General features: G+C 46.3%; 1 protein-coding gene across 1 annotated transcript in view; it reads left to right on the plus strand.

Annotated features, from left to right (window-relative positions):
* LOC146830244 (E3 ubiquitin-protein ligase TRIM39-like) overlaps nucleotides 1–18,837 on the plus strand; it is a 223,060-nt gene that overhangs the window by 57,392 nt on the left and 146,831 nt on the right. The window lies entirely within an intron of this gene.

Below are 18,837 nucleotides of genomic sequence, written 5' to 3' on the forward strand. Positions count from 1 at the left end.
GGTGGTGTATAGGAATCGCAAACATTATCACTCCATTAATGCCCTTGTGGTGTGTCTGTCCAACATGGTGATTTCACATGTCTGTGTTCGCTTTCCAGGATCAGCACACGATGCCTTCATCATGAGGCGTAGCAGGGTGCCAGAAATGATGCTGCAGCTGCGGAACGAGCGAGCATGTATTGTTGGTGGGTAGACTCTGGCAGTTCTGTGTTTGGCGTCATCTTCCAATCTCACTGCCTGTGCTGACACACTTCTGTCCATGATGTTTCCTTGTAGGGGACGCTGGCTATCCCAACATGCCATGGCTGATGACGCCTGTCCGCAACCCCAGCACGGCTGCCGAGCACCTCTACAACAACGCACATGGGCGGACCAGGAGAGTCATTGAGAGGACGTTTGGACTTCTGAAGAGCCGATTCCGGTGCCTCCACAAGACCGGCGGAGCACTCCCATATGCCCCGGTGAAGGTGTGCAAGATCATCATCGTCTGCTGCATGCTGCACAACATGGCAGTGGAGGAAGCTGTTCCACTCATACTGGATCAAGATGACCAGGACCATCCACCCGTGGAGGATGAAGGGCTTGGTGACGGGGCAAGTGATGTGGAGGAGGAGGAGGCTGTGGAGGACATGCGGAGTCGGCTCATACGCAACTTCTTTGCTTAGTGGTGAGTTCCAGTGTCTGAGTGTGCACGCATTGGGCCGTGTGTGGCATGTGTTGCAATGTGTGTGTCCATCTGCATGTCTGCCAAGTGAGTCAGTGGTGTGTATTGAAGTGTCACTCAAGTGATGGCGCAATGGAAGGATGTTGTCTGAGGGTCATCATTGTCACCTGTCATGTTAACAACATGATACGTGTTAAGTACATGCTTGCGGATGTGCTCCTTTGTGCTGAATCCTTGTGTGTCTCTCTTCCACAGGTCCATGTGCATGCTGTCTGCTGGTGGCATTGTTGTGCTCCTGCTACTCCTCATGAACACAGCGACATGTGCTGATTCAGCGTCACATGCACGGGCAAGTGTTGAAATCTCCTCAGGGTAAGGGATGCCTCACGTCGTTTTGGGTGTGTGAATTGTTTGTAGTCTGTGTGCACTTCTCCGGTTCATGTGTGTTCCATTTGCATACATGGTGATCCTACATGGGGAACATGACATGGGGCAGGCTTCACCTGGAGCCATGCTCAGACTTGGTGACTGTCATGTGGCAGGGGATTGGGGATTGTGATGAGGCCATCATTGTGTGTAACACTGGCCTCGGAAACATACAGGTTGCACCGGGTTGACATGGTGTGTGATTGCCCCATCAGGGCCTCAATGGTGTATAGCGGCCTCTCCGTGGCAGCAGGGGGTGTTTAGCTGTTATCCGTCACTTGTGTGCCAGGTCAATGGGATGCCAGCATCTGTGTTGCAATGGGGGGTGCCAGTGTTGCTCCCACATGTACATCCACATGACCTGTGTATGTGTTGACAGAGTATCATTGTCATTCCAACACACATGACTAATAAATTTGTCCCTCTGTCTCCAAGGTGCCTCTTCCCTGTCAATGGTGCCCTGTTGCCACTGTGCGTGCCGCAGGTCTGGCATAGTTTTCATAGGTGGTGCATATGTGTCTATGTGTAGAGTGACAAGATGCTAGGGGTTTGTCAGGGAGTGGGAACTGTATTATGCACAAGATGCACAGTTCCATCCACCTCAAGGCAAGAGAGACCATCCCCCAGGGAAACTACAACATCTGTGTAGAATCCTACCCTGCAGTCTACGGACATGTGCCTCACGACTCCCATGGTACTTGTCCATATCCGGAGTGCATCTGCACAGCTCTGCTACTGCGTCGGGCAACCAGGCCACATCAACGTCCTAACGGGATGGGGGGAATGTTTCACAGCCAGCTGCAGGATGACCTTCTAGATCCACGCCCACACTCATGATGCAGCCCACAACCCCAACACAACCATGTGGCACAGTGATCCTAAACTGCATTCTGGCATCTCCATGCATCCAACCTTGGCCTAGCCACCATTCTCAACATCCGCCTGACGCAAGCATGCTGCACATTGTAGGGACACATGTCTAGACATACCTGGGAGCGGCAAGCCAGGTCACTCCACATGATCCCTGACCTCTGCGCATGACTGTTGCTCCCCTGAATGTGTCTGTAGCCACAGTTGTGCGGGAACCACTCAGCTGGTTGGGCCCAGCACAGGTGAGTTTGGTACTCCATGTCTGTATCAGATGAGACATTGGGACCCATGTGTGTCCTGGGCAAGACTGCGACCCCACGGTTTGGATGGTTGGAGTTAATTCTGAGATCAGGCATGCTTTGACTGTACGACACACACATGTATTGTAATAATGTAGAATCACGGCATCATCTTGTAAGTGTGATTAATTTATTTGTGGTGGGGTACGGGTTTGTGGGGATGACAAGAGGTGCACAGCGGGAGTGTAGAATCCAAAGTTCACTGGGGGAGTTGGTATCCTTGTCGTAGCAAAATGTCAGAGTCCATGCCACAGTCTTCGTCAACATAGGTCAGACAGTGACCAGCAAGTCCATGTGGCAGACAATGTCATGTGCTGCTATTGGGCCAGAGGGCCAGGTGCCAGGCCAGGTGACCTGGGAGATGGTGATGTTCTGCTGACTCTCACAGTCTTTTTCGTGGACGACCCACCTTCCTGCGGGGACCCTCGGAAGCAGTCCGTGACGATGTCTGTGACGCTCCGTCGGATGAATCCTCCTCCTCCTGATCCCTCCCTGTGTCTGGTAATGGCCTTCGCCTGGTGCCACAGGGAGGGTTGCCCATGTTGTCGGCAATCCGACGGAGTACACCGGTCATTTGGGTTTGCACCGCCACGAGCTCAGCCTGTCTATCCTCCATCCTTCCTTGGTGTTGCAGTTGACAGGCATGTTGCTGGGACTGCAGGGTCTTCATCTCCTGGAGGGTCCCCTTGATGTCATTGAGGGTGGACGCAATCTGGTCCATGCCCCTGGTGTCACGCCGGTATGTATCCAGGATGTTGCTGACCTGGGACACTACCGGGTCCTGAGCTGCCTGGTCAGGTTCGCGCCTCCGCCGTCCTCCACTCCCGCCACCCCTGCCCACGTGCACCTGGCCTGCCGTTGTGGGTGCATCGGGTCTCCGGGACCCCTGAGGGATGGCATCTGCGTTGCCGCCTGCCTCCTCCTGGGTGCCCGGAGGACCGTGTCCCTCCTGGGCAGACTGGCTGGGTGGTCGTGTGCGGGCAGGGCTCCTGGACGTCTCCTGGGATGTGGCAGGAATGGGGGTGGTGGTTGGCACAGTTGTACCTGACGCAGGTGCTGCAGGTGGTTGGACACCAGAGGGGCCAGGTTGGTCTGGGTCATCCACGGAGTGGTGAGAGTCATCGCTGGCGGTGGGGTCATCATCCCGCGGAGCCTGGTCCTGTGTGACTTCCCCCCCAGTGTTGGGGGGTGTTCGTCGACGTTGACCTGTGTGTGAGAGAGACAATGTTGACAGTGTCACATGTGGCATCCATGTTGCATGCATTTCTGATTTGGCACTCTTCCTCTGGGTAGTTGGATCTGTCCTGCATTCCTCTCACAGTGCACTTGTGCATGGCTATGTCCCTTGGCCACAGCTGTCAGGGCTTTACGCATGTGTGAGACACAATCTTAGTTGATGCATCTATTTGGGTACACAGTCAGCAGTGTGGTGTGCGGGCGTAGCGAGCCATGCAGAGGCGCCTTACGTGTTGCACTGTACGTGGCCAAATGGTGTTTTGGCAAGGCAATTTGATGTTGCAGGTAGGGGACTGAAGCATTTGTGACAGGGTTCTTACCGACACGGTGGGTGGGTATACTGGGTGTGTGGTTAGGTCTGTGCCTGCAGCACGGATGGACTCGTGCACAGATTGACACATGGACCGGTCTTCATCTACGGAAGGGGGGGTTGAGGCACTGCCAGACCTGGTCTGCATGCACACAGTCCACCGGCTGACGAGTGGACATGGCCACACCACCCAAGGGTGATTTAGTCTCCCTGTGTCTCCCTTCCTCCCTCCCTCTGTCACCCTCCTCCCTCCCTCTGTCGGTCTCCCTCTGTCACCCTACTCCCTCCCTCTGTCTGTCTCCCTGTGTCCCCCCTCTGTCTCCTTCCCTCTCATTCCCCCTCTCCCTCCCTCTCTTTGTCACTCTCTGTCACCTCAGGCCAGCTTCCTGGGCACACACAGTTAGCCGGTCTTTGAATGGCCATTGGCTTGTTCATGTGAGTTAGTCCCTGTTCTCCGGGCACCCATTGGGCAGTGTGTCTGAGTGTAGGCTGCTGCTGTGGCGGTGTGTGCTGAGACTCTATCAGAGCGATGCATCTTCATTGTCTGCTGTTATGTGCAAATTGTGCCTTCAGACCCATGGCATCCTGCATGGCAGCCATCATTTGCAGGCAAGACAGTACTGTGTGGGTACACACAGTTTGTATGGCTGTGCCCTGGGCCAAATGGGCTGAGGGCATTGTTGTGTGCTTGTGAGTTGCTCAATGTTAGTTTTGCTGCCCCCACTCCCAGCATCGACCACATCCTGTGTTGTGTTGGTGTTTTGTGTGGCCTGTGACTTGGCATGGCCCTGATTGATGCATGGGGCATGGAGGTGCCAGTGGCATGTGTGTGTTTGTGGAGTGTTGTTGTGTCCGGTGGTGGCTTGGGGGGGGTGGCATGCATGATTGATTGTGTATGGCATCCCCCCCATGTGAGGTGAGTTGTTTGTGTACTCACCAGGGTCTGGGAGTCCTGGCAGTCCGTGTAGTCCCTCCACCGCCAGCGTGGACATCACCTTCTCCTCCCAGGGATGGTATTGTACCGGTCTGGGGGGCGGCCCTCCTCCAGTGATGTTCCCCTGGTTGTGATTGTCAGTCATCTTCCTCTTGACCGTCCTCCGCAGATCGTACCACCTGGATTGGCACTCGTGCCTGGTCCTTCTGGTTGTCCCAACAGCATTCACAGAATCGACGATCCTCTGCCACATGGCGGTTTTTTCGGATATGCTGGTCTGTCTGACCAATGTCCCAAAGAGCTGTGGCTCGACTCTGAGGATTTCGTCGACAAGGATCTCCAGCTCCTCCTTTGTGAACTTTGGATTCTTGGTGGTGGACATGGCGTGGGGTGTGGTTGTGGGGGTGTGGGTGTGGATGGCTGTGGGTGTGTGGGTGTGGTAGTGGAGGTGTGTGTGTGAATGTGATGAGGGGGTGTTTGTGTAGGTGGTTGTGTGAAGGTATGCAAGTGTGAGGTTCAAGTATGGTGGTGTGGGTCGTCTGTGGGCTCTGGCAGCAGTGGGTCTGTTGCAAAGGCTCATGGTTTGTGTGTGTGGTCCATTTTTATTGGTCCATTTGTGGGTGTGGCTGTGTTTGAAATTTGTGTGGGTGTGTTATGAGGAGTGATTGAGTTTTGGGCCTCTGTTTGGCAGTTTGGCAGTTGCAGGTGAGTGTATGTGATGTTTGTGGGGTTGTTGGGCCTGTTTGGTGGTGTGGGGAAACTCTACTTGACTCTCCTTGTGTAAATATGGTTTGTCCGGGTTCAGTACGTGTTTTTTTGGCGTCAGTACGGTCCGTACATGCACTGGTGGGGGTGCGGTCCGTACATTCCCTGGTGGGGTGGTGGTTCGGTGCGTACATACACGGCTGGGGTGGGGGTTTGGTGCGTACATACACGGCTGGTGGTTCGGTGCGTACATACACGGCTGGGGGGGGTTCGGGGGCGTACATACACGGCTGGTGGTTCGGTGCGTACATACACGGCTGGGGGGGGTTCGGGGGCGTACATACACGGCTGGTGGTTCGGTGCGTACATACACGGCTGGTGGTTCGGTGCGTACATACACGGCTGGGGGGGGGTTCGGGGGCGTACATACACGGGTGGGTGTTTGGTGCGTACATACACGGCTGGTGGTTCGGTGCGTACATACACGGCTGGGGGGGGGTTCGGGGGCGTACATACACGGGTGGGTGTTTGGTGCGTACATACACGGCTGGTGGTTCGGTGCGTACATACACGGCTGGGGGGGGGTTCGGGGGCGTACATACACGGCTGGTGGTTCGGTGCGTACATACACGGCTGGGGGGGGGGTTCGGGGGCGTACATACATGGGTGGGTGTTTGGTGCGTACATACACGGCTGGGGGGGGGTTCGGGGGCGTACATACACGGCTGGTGGTTCGGTGCGTACATACACGGCTGGGGGGGGTTCGGGTGCGTACATACACGGGTGGGTGTTTGGTGCGTACATACACGGCTGGTGGTTCGGTGCGTACATACACGGCTGGGGTGGGGGTTTGGTGCGTACATACACGGCTGGTGGTTCGGTGCGTACATACACGGCTGGGGGGGGTTCGGGGGCGTACATACACGGCTGGTGGTTCGGTGCGTACATACACGGCTGGGGGGGGGTTCGGGGGCGTACATACACGGGTGGGTGTTTGGTGCGTACATACACGGCTGGTGGTTCGGTGCGTACATACACGGCTGGGGGGGGGTTCGGGGGCGTACATACACGGCTGGTGGTTCGGTGCGTACATACACGGCTGGGGGGGGGGTTCGGGGGCGTACATACATGGGTGGGTGTTTGGTGCGTACATACACGGCTGGTGGTTCGGTGCGTACATACACGGCTGGGGTGGGGGTTTGGTGCGTACATACACGGCTGGTGGTTCGGTGCGTACATACACGGCTGGGGGGGGTTCGGGGGCGTACATACACGGCTGGTGGTTCGGTGCGTACATACACGGCTGGTGGTTCGGTGCGTACATACACGGCTGGGGGGGGGTTCGGGGGCGTACATACACGGGTGGGTGTTTGGTGCGTACATACACGGCTGGTGGTTCGGTGCGTACATACACGGCTGGGGGGGGGGTTTGGTGCGTACATACACGGCTGGTGGTTCGGTGCGTACATACACGGCTGGGGGGGGGTTCGGGGGCGTACATACACGGGTGGGGGTTTGGTGCGTACATACACGGCTGGTGGTTCGGTGCGTACATACACGGCTGGGGGGGGTTCGGGGGCGTACATACACGGCTGGTGGTTCGGTGCGTACATACACGGCTGGGGGGGGGTTCGGGGGCGTACATACACGGGTGGGTGTTTGGTGCGTACATACACGGCTGGTGGTTCGGTGCGTACATACACGGCTGGGGGGGGGTTCGGGGGCGTACATACACGGCTGGTGGTTCGGTGCGTACATACACGGCTGGGGGGGGGGTTCGGGGGCGTACATACATGGGTGGGTGTTTGGTGCGTACATACACGGCTGGTGGTTCGGTGCGTACATACACGGCTGGGGTGGGGGTTTGGTGCGTACATACACGGCTGGTGGTTCGGTGCGTACATACACGGCTGGGGGGGGTTCGGGGGCGTACATACACGGCTGGTGGTTCGGTGCGTACATACACGGCTGGTGGTTCGGTGCGTACATACACGGCTGGGGGGGGGTTCGGGGGCGTACATACACGGGTGGGTGTTTGGTGCGTACATACACGGCTGGTGGTTCGGTGCGTACATACACGGCTGGGGGGGGGTTCGGGGGCGTACATACACGGGTGGGTGTTTGGTGCGTACATACACGGCTGGTGGTTCGGTGCGTACATACACGGCTGGGGGGGGGTTCGGGGGCGTACATACACGGCTGGTGGTTCGGTGCGTACATACACGGCTGGGGGGGGGGTTCGGGGGCGTACATACATGGGTGGGTGTTTGGTGCGTACATACACGGCTGGTGGTTCGGTGCGTACATACACGGCTGGGGTGGGGGTTTGGTGCGTACATACACGGCTGGTGGTTCGGTGCGTACATACACGGCTGGGGGGGGGTTCGGGGGCGTACATACACGGCTGGTGGTTCGGTGCGTACATACACGGCTGGGGGGGGGTTCGGGGGCGTACATACACGGGTGGGTGTTTGGTGCGTACATACACGGCTGGTGGTTCGGTGCGTACATACACGGCTGGGGGGGGTTCGGGGGCGTACATACACGGGTGGGTGTTTGGTGCGTACATACACGGCTGGTGGTTCGGTCCGTACATACACGGCTGGGGGGGGTTCGGGGGCGTACATACACGGCTGGTGGTTCGGTGCGTACATACAGGGCTGGGGGGGGGGTTTGGTGCGTACATACACGGCTGGTGGTTCGGTGCGTACATACACGGGTGGGGGTTCGGGGCGTACATACGCGGGCGGGGGGTGGTGGGGTGTTCGGCGCGTATGCGGGCACATGTCTCCATGGTTGCTATGGGAGTTCGGTTCGGACGGTGTTTTTTGCGTACGGTTGTGAAATGGGGAGGACGGGAGGGATCGTACTTGCGCAGTCGGACTTTATTTTTCCGCACGGTGGGTTTCTCGCCCGGGGACGTGTCGGTGACTTTTCCCGACCCGAGGACGTGTGGGGAAATCTTCCCAATGCGATTCGTATGGACTTTTTTCCGTTCGAATCGTACTTGGCAGTTTGTACGCTACTTTGACGATTCGGACGGAAAAAAATCCGGATACGAGTCGGACGGGGAATTTTTTTACCGGATCGGAATTGGCACCTTTGTCGGAAACATAGGTTTCGACACGGATCCTGAGAATCCGACTGTCATTCGGAGCCTTTCCGAACGACATCGTAATCGGCCCCTATGTCAACATACCAACATGAGACAGAGAACTCGGTGGATTGTAACCACAAACGACCCACAAATTACATAAGGATGATGCTTTCTAAGTAACAATCTGTCCTATGAGACTCACATGAGTATTTATCAGTAGGTTCCAAACCTACTGTCACCATGAGTAGACACACTCAAGAATACACACTAAGAATATACTTTTATGACTTTTATGAAACTCAGAATCCAATTCTAGTTCATATAATGTGCATAGATGTAAATTTAAAAACAAATAAAAAAGTTGTGACAAAAGTAGCTAATAAACTGAATATTTAAAAAAAATTGCAACTATTTTATCTTAGCACCAAAAGGAGACTTGTGAGTTTCCTTAGGCGACCTTGTCTTTCACTCACACACCTTAGTGGAACAATGGAGTTAGTGTTCGGTATGAAAACTGCTGTTGTCTCTCTCTTTCTAAGCATTCAACAGGTCTGGTGTCCCTAAACAAATGGATAAGGCTAGCCAGGCATCCTGATGTACCTGCCTTTTGGCCTTCGAAAAGGAAAAGGTATTTGCAGGATTCATCTGCATGACCGCTCAGGTCCTGTTCCCTGCTAAATGGAAGCGCTAATTCCTCTCAGCCTAACCTTTGTCTGGGTGCAGATTAAGTATTCCTTTCAGGTTATTCAAAGTTATTAAAATCAACAATCAATGTGTGAGTTTAATGCATGTACACCCACTTCTATGAAAAGATTGTGGTTTCAATGTCATTTGAAACAGATATTTATTGGTATCCACATATTCATAAAGAAATTTAAAATAAGAATTTGAGGAGAGAGCCCCACTTGATGAGTCTACATGCAACTCTCTAATGTCAGATGTCTACAGACTATTGTCAGGGGAACGTGATGGTTTGGGGTTAACTTTGTGCTTAGCCTCCACTGAGCTAGATGTAGGTGGATATAATCCTAGAAGCAAAACAACTAGTATTACAACCTTGACTATTAATGTTCCAGCTATTATGTACCTACGTCTACTGGCGTTTGGATTAGTTTTTATTACTTCTCTAAAATCAGACCGTTGGGTGGAATATAGCAGCAGCAGAATCTTTCCGTTTTCACCTGTGCAAATTGCAAAACAAAGTTCACATGAGTGTGCCACAATTTATTTACAAAATCTTCATTAGACCACCTTAGTCCTACTCAGTGTTCTTCTAAAATGACCCCCTTATGCTCCTTCAGCAGACTCGGGCCAAGGTATTCGTCTTGCTTCTTCTACTGGTCTATGTAAATGTCTCTAATAAATGCACAGTTCATATTCACTGATCATCACATCCAGAATGAAATGTCTCCATCTATTTTATAGCAAAGCAATTCAAAATACAGTTTGAACAGAATGTTCAGTTCAGGAAAGTTTGTTTGGATCTGTTATTCCAAAATTCCCAGAATTCTCTCTTGCCGTCATTGGCAGCCATTCGCAGCCAAGTGGTTCAACAGGGTAATAGTTTCAATCTTACAAGCTTCTTGTGTATTTAACATAACCAACAGATCGTTAATGTATTGCACCAGTACAGAGTACAGGTCATAATCAGAGACTCCAGATTCTTTTTAAGGATCTGGTTTTAAATGGACCCTTGTGGTGCTTGGCACCATGCCAAAACACAGTTGCTGAACCGAAATGTGAAGATGAACCACTGTCTTCATGCAACGGTACAGAGAAAAAGGCTTGGCAAAGGTTGATGACAGTGAACCACTCAGCCTCACATGGAATTTGGAATAAAAATCACAGCTGGATTCAATACCACTGGACAACAATGAACAACTATAATGTTAATCTTCCTCAAATCTTGAACCTTGTAGTACTTACTGCTAGGCTTCTGTAAGCCCATAATGAATGAGTTACAAGGACTCCCCATTATCTCTTTCAAGTATTCTTGCTGCATAATTGAGTCAATCACTGGAGAAATCCCAGCAATAGTTTCTGAAGCTTTGTTTTTATGCAGACAGGCTTAACTCCTTTTATGAGACCTATGTCCTTTCCTGAAAGTCCCAGACTTCTAGCCTCATAGTGTCTTTAAAATCTGGGGGCAAATCATCATTTGCTATCAAGGGGAACAGTCCAATGTCTGGACCAAGCCTTGCCAATTTGAACACAACATCTTTATCGTGAGTCTTGAACTCCACATCCTGTGGTGTACAGTAAATGGTGTATGTTAGAAATAGGGTCTCTAGTTGGCAGAAGTAAGCACCTTGTCCAAGTAGGGACCACTACTCTAGTCAGGGTAAGTCAGATGCACATCATAAATTAACCTGTGCTCATCTTCTAATAGTTTAGCACAGAACAGGCAGGCTAACTCAGGATAACTCAATGTGTAAAGTATTTGTGCAACACTTATTACAGTGAAACAGTGACAAACACCACACAAAAATAGTCCACACCAGGGGCTAGACAATAGAGCTTAATTTAATGATCAAAACAAGACTAAAACAAAAATCCCATAAGTAGAACCAGAGTTATGAATTTATAGGTAATGCGTATAGTTATTAAATACCAATTGGGGCGATCTGGTCGTGCTCGACCGGCTCAGTGAAACCGACTGCGATGAAAGGGAGTCAGACATGATATTGAAAAAAAATGTCGTCCTACAAAAATATTGAGTCTTAAATATCTTGATATAGAAATATTGTGTGCAAGAATATTGTTGCCAAAAATATAAATTTTAGGTAAGTAATATTGATGTTAAAACTATTGAAGTCATTAATATATTTTATAGAACTATCGAAAGCATTAATATAGTTTACTAAAATATAGATGTTAATAATATCTTTTTTTGATTATTTTAATGTATTTTATTATGTATTTTAACTGCATATGTTTTAAAGTGTATGTATAAATATTGTTAATGTTTTTTAAATATTGTTATTTAGGGGCCGATTTTGATCTCGGTCGGAAGGGCACCGAATCGGGTTCGGCGGTAGCGGATCCGATTCCGATGCTTCTTTTCCGACAACGAAGTACGATGCGAAGATGCGCGAATTCGCCGACTGACTCGTTCCCGGCTCCGACCCGGTCCGTCCGACGCGGTTGCACGCAAACCGGCGCGTGCAATGGAGACGATTCTCGACCAAACGAGTATGATGCTCGAATCGAACAGCTCGAGTCGGAGCGTCCGGCTCGTAAAAGCCCCTGGAGTCGGACTTCGGGGGTCCGCGTCGGACCCCCCGACACCCGCAGCCATATGACTTGCACACAGGGGGAGACCCATGGGTCTCCCCCACACAGGCATGTACGGCGTGGATGGCACTGATGCGTACCCACTGTAGGGGGCGCACTTGTTCGAGACGTACCCATTCAGTCAATGGGAGCGTATGTACGTGTCGTACAAGTGGCTTCCATTGACTTCTATGGGAGTCCGACCAAACCAAGTCCGATAGCATATGTACACATCGTATTCGCTCGTTCAGACTGTAGGGGTCCGGCTCGGTCGGAAAACACTCCGGATCCGACTCGGTCGGAGTGCTTTCCCACCCGGATCGGAATCGGCACCTTAATTGTTAGTAGATTAGAAATTTTATTTTATAAATTATTTGTCATTGTTAGTACCGTAGCGGGTTGTAGGGTTTACAGGGGTATAGGGTGGGAAGTAATTTAATTCTATTTATTGAATATTTTATTTTTAATAATATTTTGCAGTTAATTGATTATTAGTTATATTAATTGTATAATAATTTCTTTTTAAATAAGTTGTAGGTGTGGGTTATGTGTTTTGTACGGATATAGGGTGGGAAGTCAATAATGAATAATTCTTAATTATAATGTAATAATATTTAATTATTTAAATGATAACTAATTATGTTAATTGTATACGTATTTGTTTATTTTAATTACGTATTATGTGTGGGTACTGTGTTTGTAGGGGTATAGGGTGGAAAGTAGATGAATTATAATTAATTATTAATTGCTAATTATTAATCATTATTTGCTTGACAATTATTTATGTTAATTGTACAATTTTTTAAATTAAGTTTTAGGTGTGAGTTGTGTGATATGTGGTGGTATAAAGTGAGGAGTAAATTATATTCAATTAATTAATTAATATTAATTATTTAATATAATTAACTGCGGTAATTGTATAATAATTGTTTTAATTAAGTTTTAGGTGTGAGTAGTGTGTTTTTTAAGGATGTAGGGTGGGAAGTAATTTAATTAGATGTATATAATAATTGTATTTTTTTAATAATTGAAGTTTAAATTATATTAATTATTTAAATGATAATTAATTATGTAAATTGTGAAATGTATTAAATCTTTTTATTGTCATTTTGTGTTGTTGTTTTTGTATGTGTAAAGGGTGTGTAGGAAATTCATTATACTAATTAACAAATAAAGGTAATTTATAGTATTTACAGACATGATAAATAATTATGTTAAATATGTAAATAACTTAATTAAATTATATATTAACTATGAGTTGAAGAATTTGTAGAAGTAGATGGTGGGAAGTTATTTAAATGTTTGTATTTAATTATTAGCTAATTATTAATAATATATGTTTACTTGAGATTTAATTATGAACATGATGGAAATTATAATGTGTTAATCTATATAATTGGTGCGGGTTGTTTTATTTTTATGGATAAATGGTAGGGTAGTAATTAACTCCATTAATTTAAGGAATACATAATTATTAGGAATATTTTAACTAATATTTAATTATGCAACATAAGTAAATAATATTATTTTAATAAAGATTTTTAGATATGTGTTGTGTACTTAGTTGAAGTGGAGGATAGAAAGTTAATTCAGTAATAACAAATTTAAAAGTAGGTAATTATTTTTTACTTATTATATTGTGTGTCAATTGTGTTGTGTTTTTTAAGTGTAAATAATATTGTATTTATTCGTTTTTAATTTTTTGAGAATATGGTTTTGAATCAAAATTATAAGATATGTGTAGTAATTTATTATATGTATTTAACTTTGTAATATGTATTTATTGTATTTAATTTTCATAAAAAATATAATTATATTTTCTTTTTTATATATTTATATGTTTAATTGTTGTTGAAATTATTATTTTTATATTGAAGTGAATTAGTTTGTTTCTAATGTTGCATTGACTGGAGTGGGAATAGTACATTTTACCCCTCCCCTATCCAACACTTTCCCTCATGTTGTACTGACTGGAGTGGGAATAGTACATTTTAACCCCTCCGCCACCCAACATTTTCCCTACTGTTGCACTGACTGGAGTGAGAATAGTAAGTTTTACCCCTGTGTAATGTAATAGTTTTTGTACTGTTGCATTGCGTGAAGTGGCACTAGTAAATTGTATTCATTTTTATTTGAATAGTTTGTGTATTTTTTTATAAATTGTAGTAGGAATCGTACATGTATTAAATTTAAAATAAAAATATTTTGATTATTATGTTTTTGTTTATTTAAAATTATAATATTTTTAATTTTTAATGTTTTATTGTGTAAAATATTTTTAGTAAATTGTAATTTTTTATGTTGTTTGCTTTTTGGTATTTGTAATTAAAATGGCTTGTTTTAAAAAATAAATACGTTATTGGGAATTTGTGTAGATATATATATATATTATATATTTTTAAATTACTTAAAAATTTATGAAATTATACTAGAAATTTCAATAATTATTTAAATATTCGTTTTTAACTAGATGTAAATATATATACAGTGATGTCACTGACCATGCCATAAATGATGTAATATGTGACATCATGAGAAGTGCATTGCGGGGGCGTGAGTTATAGTTAGCTGAACTAACTATAACGGTGGAATTTCTCTGGTTTTGTACGAGTAAAATGTCCAGCTAACTATAATGTCCCTGAAACCTATGTTTTTTTCAGTGAATTTCTAATATTTTTGAATGCTAATTTCTAACTATAACGTCTGTAAAACCTATGTTTTTTTCAGTGAATTTCACAGGTTTTATAAATGCTAATTTCTAACTACAATGTCCCTGAAACCTATATTCTTAAGTAAATTTTAAAAAGACGTGCATACCTTTTGAAGTGAAAAACTAACTGTAACAGTAGTCTGATATAAGTTATAATTTAACAATGTTTAAAACTTAATTAGCACTAATTAAAATCTTAGGGGCCGATTCCGATTCCTGCCACAAAACGTACCGACCATCACGGACCCGGAACGGAGACAGACCGACACGGGGTGGCGCCGTATGACCCGTGCAGCACGATGCAACGCATGTGAATTACAACCAACACGTACGGAATACAAGCCGTACAACTGAGCTGTAGGGTAGGGAGAACAGTGATTCGCCCGGAAAACGGACGCGATTAGCACCGACCGACACGCACCAGGAATGAACCCGACCGACACGTACCCGCGATGTTCGATCCGCGCAGTATGATGCAATGCGTGTAAAACCAGACCTACTCGCACGGAGGCCAAGCCGCATGACCGACATGCACAGAAAACAGGGACCTGAAGCAATAGAGATCTCCGCGACCGACGCATATGAAACACAGAAGAAAGTCAGCGTGAAAGACCCAGAGAAGCCCGCAGGAGCCAACATCAGCGTCTGTCTCGGTCAGAAGAACGTCTCCTTCATGCCTAGAAAACCCAAAGGAAAAAATACAAAAAAAGGACCAAACAAGCAATGACAAAGTCAATAAATATTAAAAAAAAAAACTTTGAACAAAGACACACCCACAACTGCACCTATATAAAGGCCACCAATCACTACCATGATCCTTTGCAAATTCAAGACAACAGCCAGCAGAGAACACCATCACATAGCCACCACAGACACACTCACAACCATGTATGGTTTAGGCATACATGGTTGTGTCATACAACCCCATAAATGGTGAATGCTATATGGTAGACTAAACTGATATGTTTTGTGAAGCTATTCAGAATATGGCCTGAGATTTGGGATCTCTACATCCTCTGGCAGCACAGACTTAGGGGCCGCCTACAATGACGTTCGGAAACGGCTCTGAACGACTGGGTCTCAGAACAGTTTCCGACTGACTCGGGTCCTGAGAGTCTGACCGACCGATTACGATGCATCTGGACATCGTTTGTTCGGACTCGTATTGACTTCAATGGGAGCCTGTGTTCCAAGCGACAACACAGGCTCCCATTGAAAAAAGGGGTGGTTGGGGAAAACCTTGCACCCTGTGGAGGGCACCCCATGATACCTCCAAGGGACCCATCCGGAGGCCTCTGGGCGAAGGAGGCCTGGTACGAGCCCCCAAAGTCAGATTCCGACAGCCGTTTCGTGCTGGGCTTGCCGAATCCGAACGGCTGTCCAAATCTGACATCGTAATCGCTCGTGCGGAAATGCAGTCCATAAAGGCGTACGAATCGGCTCCAAATGACCTTGGGTCTCCGAATGCTGTTCGGAACGATTCGGAGAGACTGAACGGTTTCCTCTCATTGTAATCGCTCGGTCGGACAGTTTTCCGATTTTGTCGGAAACATAGGTTTCGACACGGATCCTGAGAATCCGACTGTCATTCGGAGCCTTTCCGAACGACATCGTAATCGGCCCCTATGTCAACATACCAACATGAGACAGAGAACTCGGTGGATTGTAACCACAAACGACCCACAAATTACATAAGGATGATGCTTTCTAAGTAACAATCTGTCCTATGAGACTCACATGAGCATTTATCAGTAGGTTCCAAACCTACTGTCACCATGAGTAGACACACTCAAGAATACACACTAAGAATATACTTTTATGACTTTTATGAAACTCAGAATCCAATTCTAGTTCATATAATGTGCATAGATGTAAATTTAAAAACAAATAAAAAAGTTGTGACAAAAGTAGCTAATAAACTGAATATTTAAAAAAAATTGCAACTATTTTATCTTAGCACCAAAAGGAGACTTGTGAGTTTCCTTAGGCGGCCTTGTCTTTCACTCACACACCTTAGTGGAACAATGGAGTTAGTGTTCGGTATGAAAACTGCTGTTGTCTCTCTCTTTCTAAGCATTCAACAGGTCTGGTGTCCCTAAACAAATGGATAAGGCTAGCCAGGCATCCTGATGTACCTGCCTTTTGGCCTTCGAAAAGGAAAAGGTATTTGCAGGATTCATCTGCATGACCGCTCAGGTCCTGTTCCCTGCTAAATGGAAGCGCTAATTCCTCTCAGCCTAACCTTTGTCTGGGTGCAGATTAAGTATTCCTTTCAGGTTATTCAAAGTTATTAAAATCAACAATCAATGTGTGAGTTTAATGCATGTACACCCACTTCTATGAAAAGATTGTGGTTTCAATGTCATTTGACACAGATATTTATTGGTATCCACATATTCATAAAGAAATTTAAAATAAGAATTTGAGGAGAGAGCCACACTTGATGAGTCTACATGCAACTCTCTAATGTCAGATGTCTACAGACTATTGTCAGGGTAACGTGATGGTTTGGGGTTAACTTTGTGCTTAGCCTCCACTGAGCTAGATGTAGGTGGATATAATCCTAGAAGCAAAACAACTAGTATTACAACCTTGACTATTAATGTTCCAGCTATTATGTACCTACGTCTACTGGCGTTTGGATTAGTTTTTATTACTTCTCTAAAATCAGACCGTTGGGTGGAATATAGCAGCAGCAGAATCTTTCCGTTTTCACCTGTGCAAATTGCAAAACAAAGTTCACATGAGTGTGCCACAATTTATTTACAAAATCTTCATTAGACCACCTTAGTCCTACTCAGTGTTCTTCTAAAATGACCCCCTTATGCTCCTTCAGCAGACTCGGGCCAAGGTATTCGTCTTGCTTCTTCTACAGGTCTATGTAAATGTCTCTAATAAATGCACAGTTCATATTCACTGATCATCACATCCAGAATGAAATGTCTCCATCTATTTTATAGCAAAGCAATTCAAAATACAGTTTGAACAGAATGTTCAGTTCAGGAAAGTTTGTTTGGATCTGTTATTCCAAAATTCCCAGAATTCTCTCTTGCCGTCATTGGCAGCCATTCGCAGCCAAGTGGTTCAACAGGGTAATAGTTTCAATCTTACAAGCTTCTTGTGTATTTGACATAACCAACAGATCGTTAATGTATTGCACCAGTACAGAGTATAGGTCATAATCAGAGACTCCAGATTCTTTTTAAGGATCTGGTTTTAAATGGACCCCTGTGGTGCTTGGCACCATGCCAAAACACAGTTGCTGAACCGAAATGTGAAGATGAACCACTGTCTTCATGCAACGGTACAGAGAAAAAGGCTTGGCAAAGGTTGGTGACAGTGAACCACTCAGCCTCACATGGAATTTGGAATAAAATCACAGCTGGATTCAATACCACTGGACAACAATGAACAACCATAATGTTAATCTTCCTCAAATCTTGAACCATGTAGTACTTACTGCTAGGCTTCTGTAAGCCCATAATGAATGAGTTACAAGGACTCCCCATTATCTCTTTCAAGTATTCTTGCTGCATAATTGAGTCAATCACTGGAGAAATCCCAGCAATAGTTTCTGAAGCTTTGTTTTTATGCAGACAGGCTTAACTCCTTTGATGAGACCTATGTCCTTTCCTGAAAGTCCCAGACTTCTAGCCTCACAGTGTCTTTAAAATCTGGGGGCAAATCATCATTTGCTATCAAGGGGAACAGTCCAATGTCTGGACCAAGCCTTGCCAATTTGAACACAACATCTTTATCGTGAGTCTTGAACTCCACATCCTGTGGCGTACAGTAAATGGTGTATGTTAGAAATGGGGTCTCTAGTTGGCAGAAGTAAGCACCTTGTCCAAGTAGGGACCACTACTCTAGTCAGGGTAAGTCAGATGCACATCATAAATTAACCTGTGCTTATCTTCTAATAGTTTAGCACAGAACAGGCAGGCTAACTCAGGATAACTCAATGTGTAAAGTATTTGTGCAACACTTATTACAGTGAAACAGTGACAAACACCACACAAAAATAGTCCACACCAGGGGCTAGACAATAGAGCTTACTTTAATGATCAAAACAAGACTAAAACAAAAATCCCATAAGTAGAACCAGAGTTATGAATTTATAGGTAATGCGTATAGTTATAAAATACCAACTGGGGCGATCTGGTCGTGCTCGACCAGCTCAGTGAAACCGACTGCGATGAAAGGGATTCAGACATGATATTGAAAAAAAATGTCGTCCTACAAAAATATTGAGTCTTAAATATCTTGATATAGAAATATTGTGTGCAAGAATATTGTTGCCAAAAATATAAATT

The sequence above is a fragment of the Triturus cristatus genome, chromosome 5_1 (assembly GCF_964204655.1).
Source record: "Triturus cristatus chromosome 5_1, aTriCri1.1, whole genome shotgun sequence".
NCBI classification, from domain to species: Eukaryota; Metazoa; Chordata; class Amphibia; order Caudata; family Salamandridae; genus Triturus; species Triturus cristatus.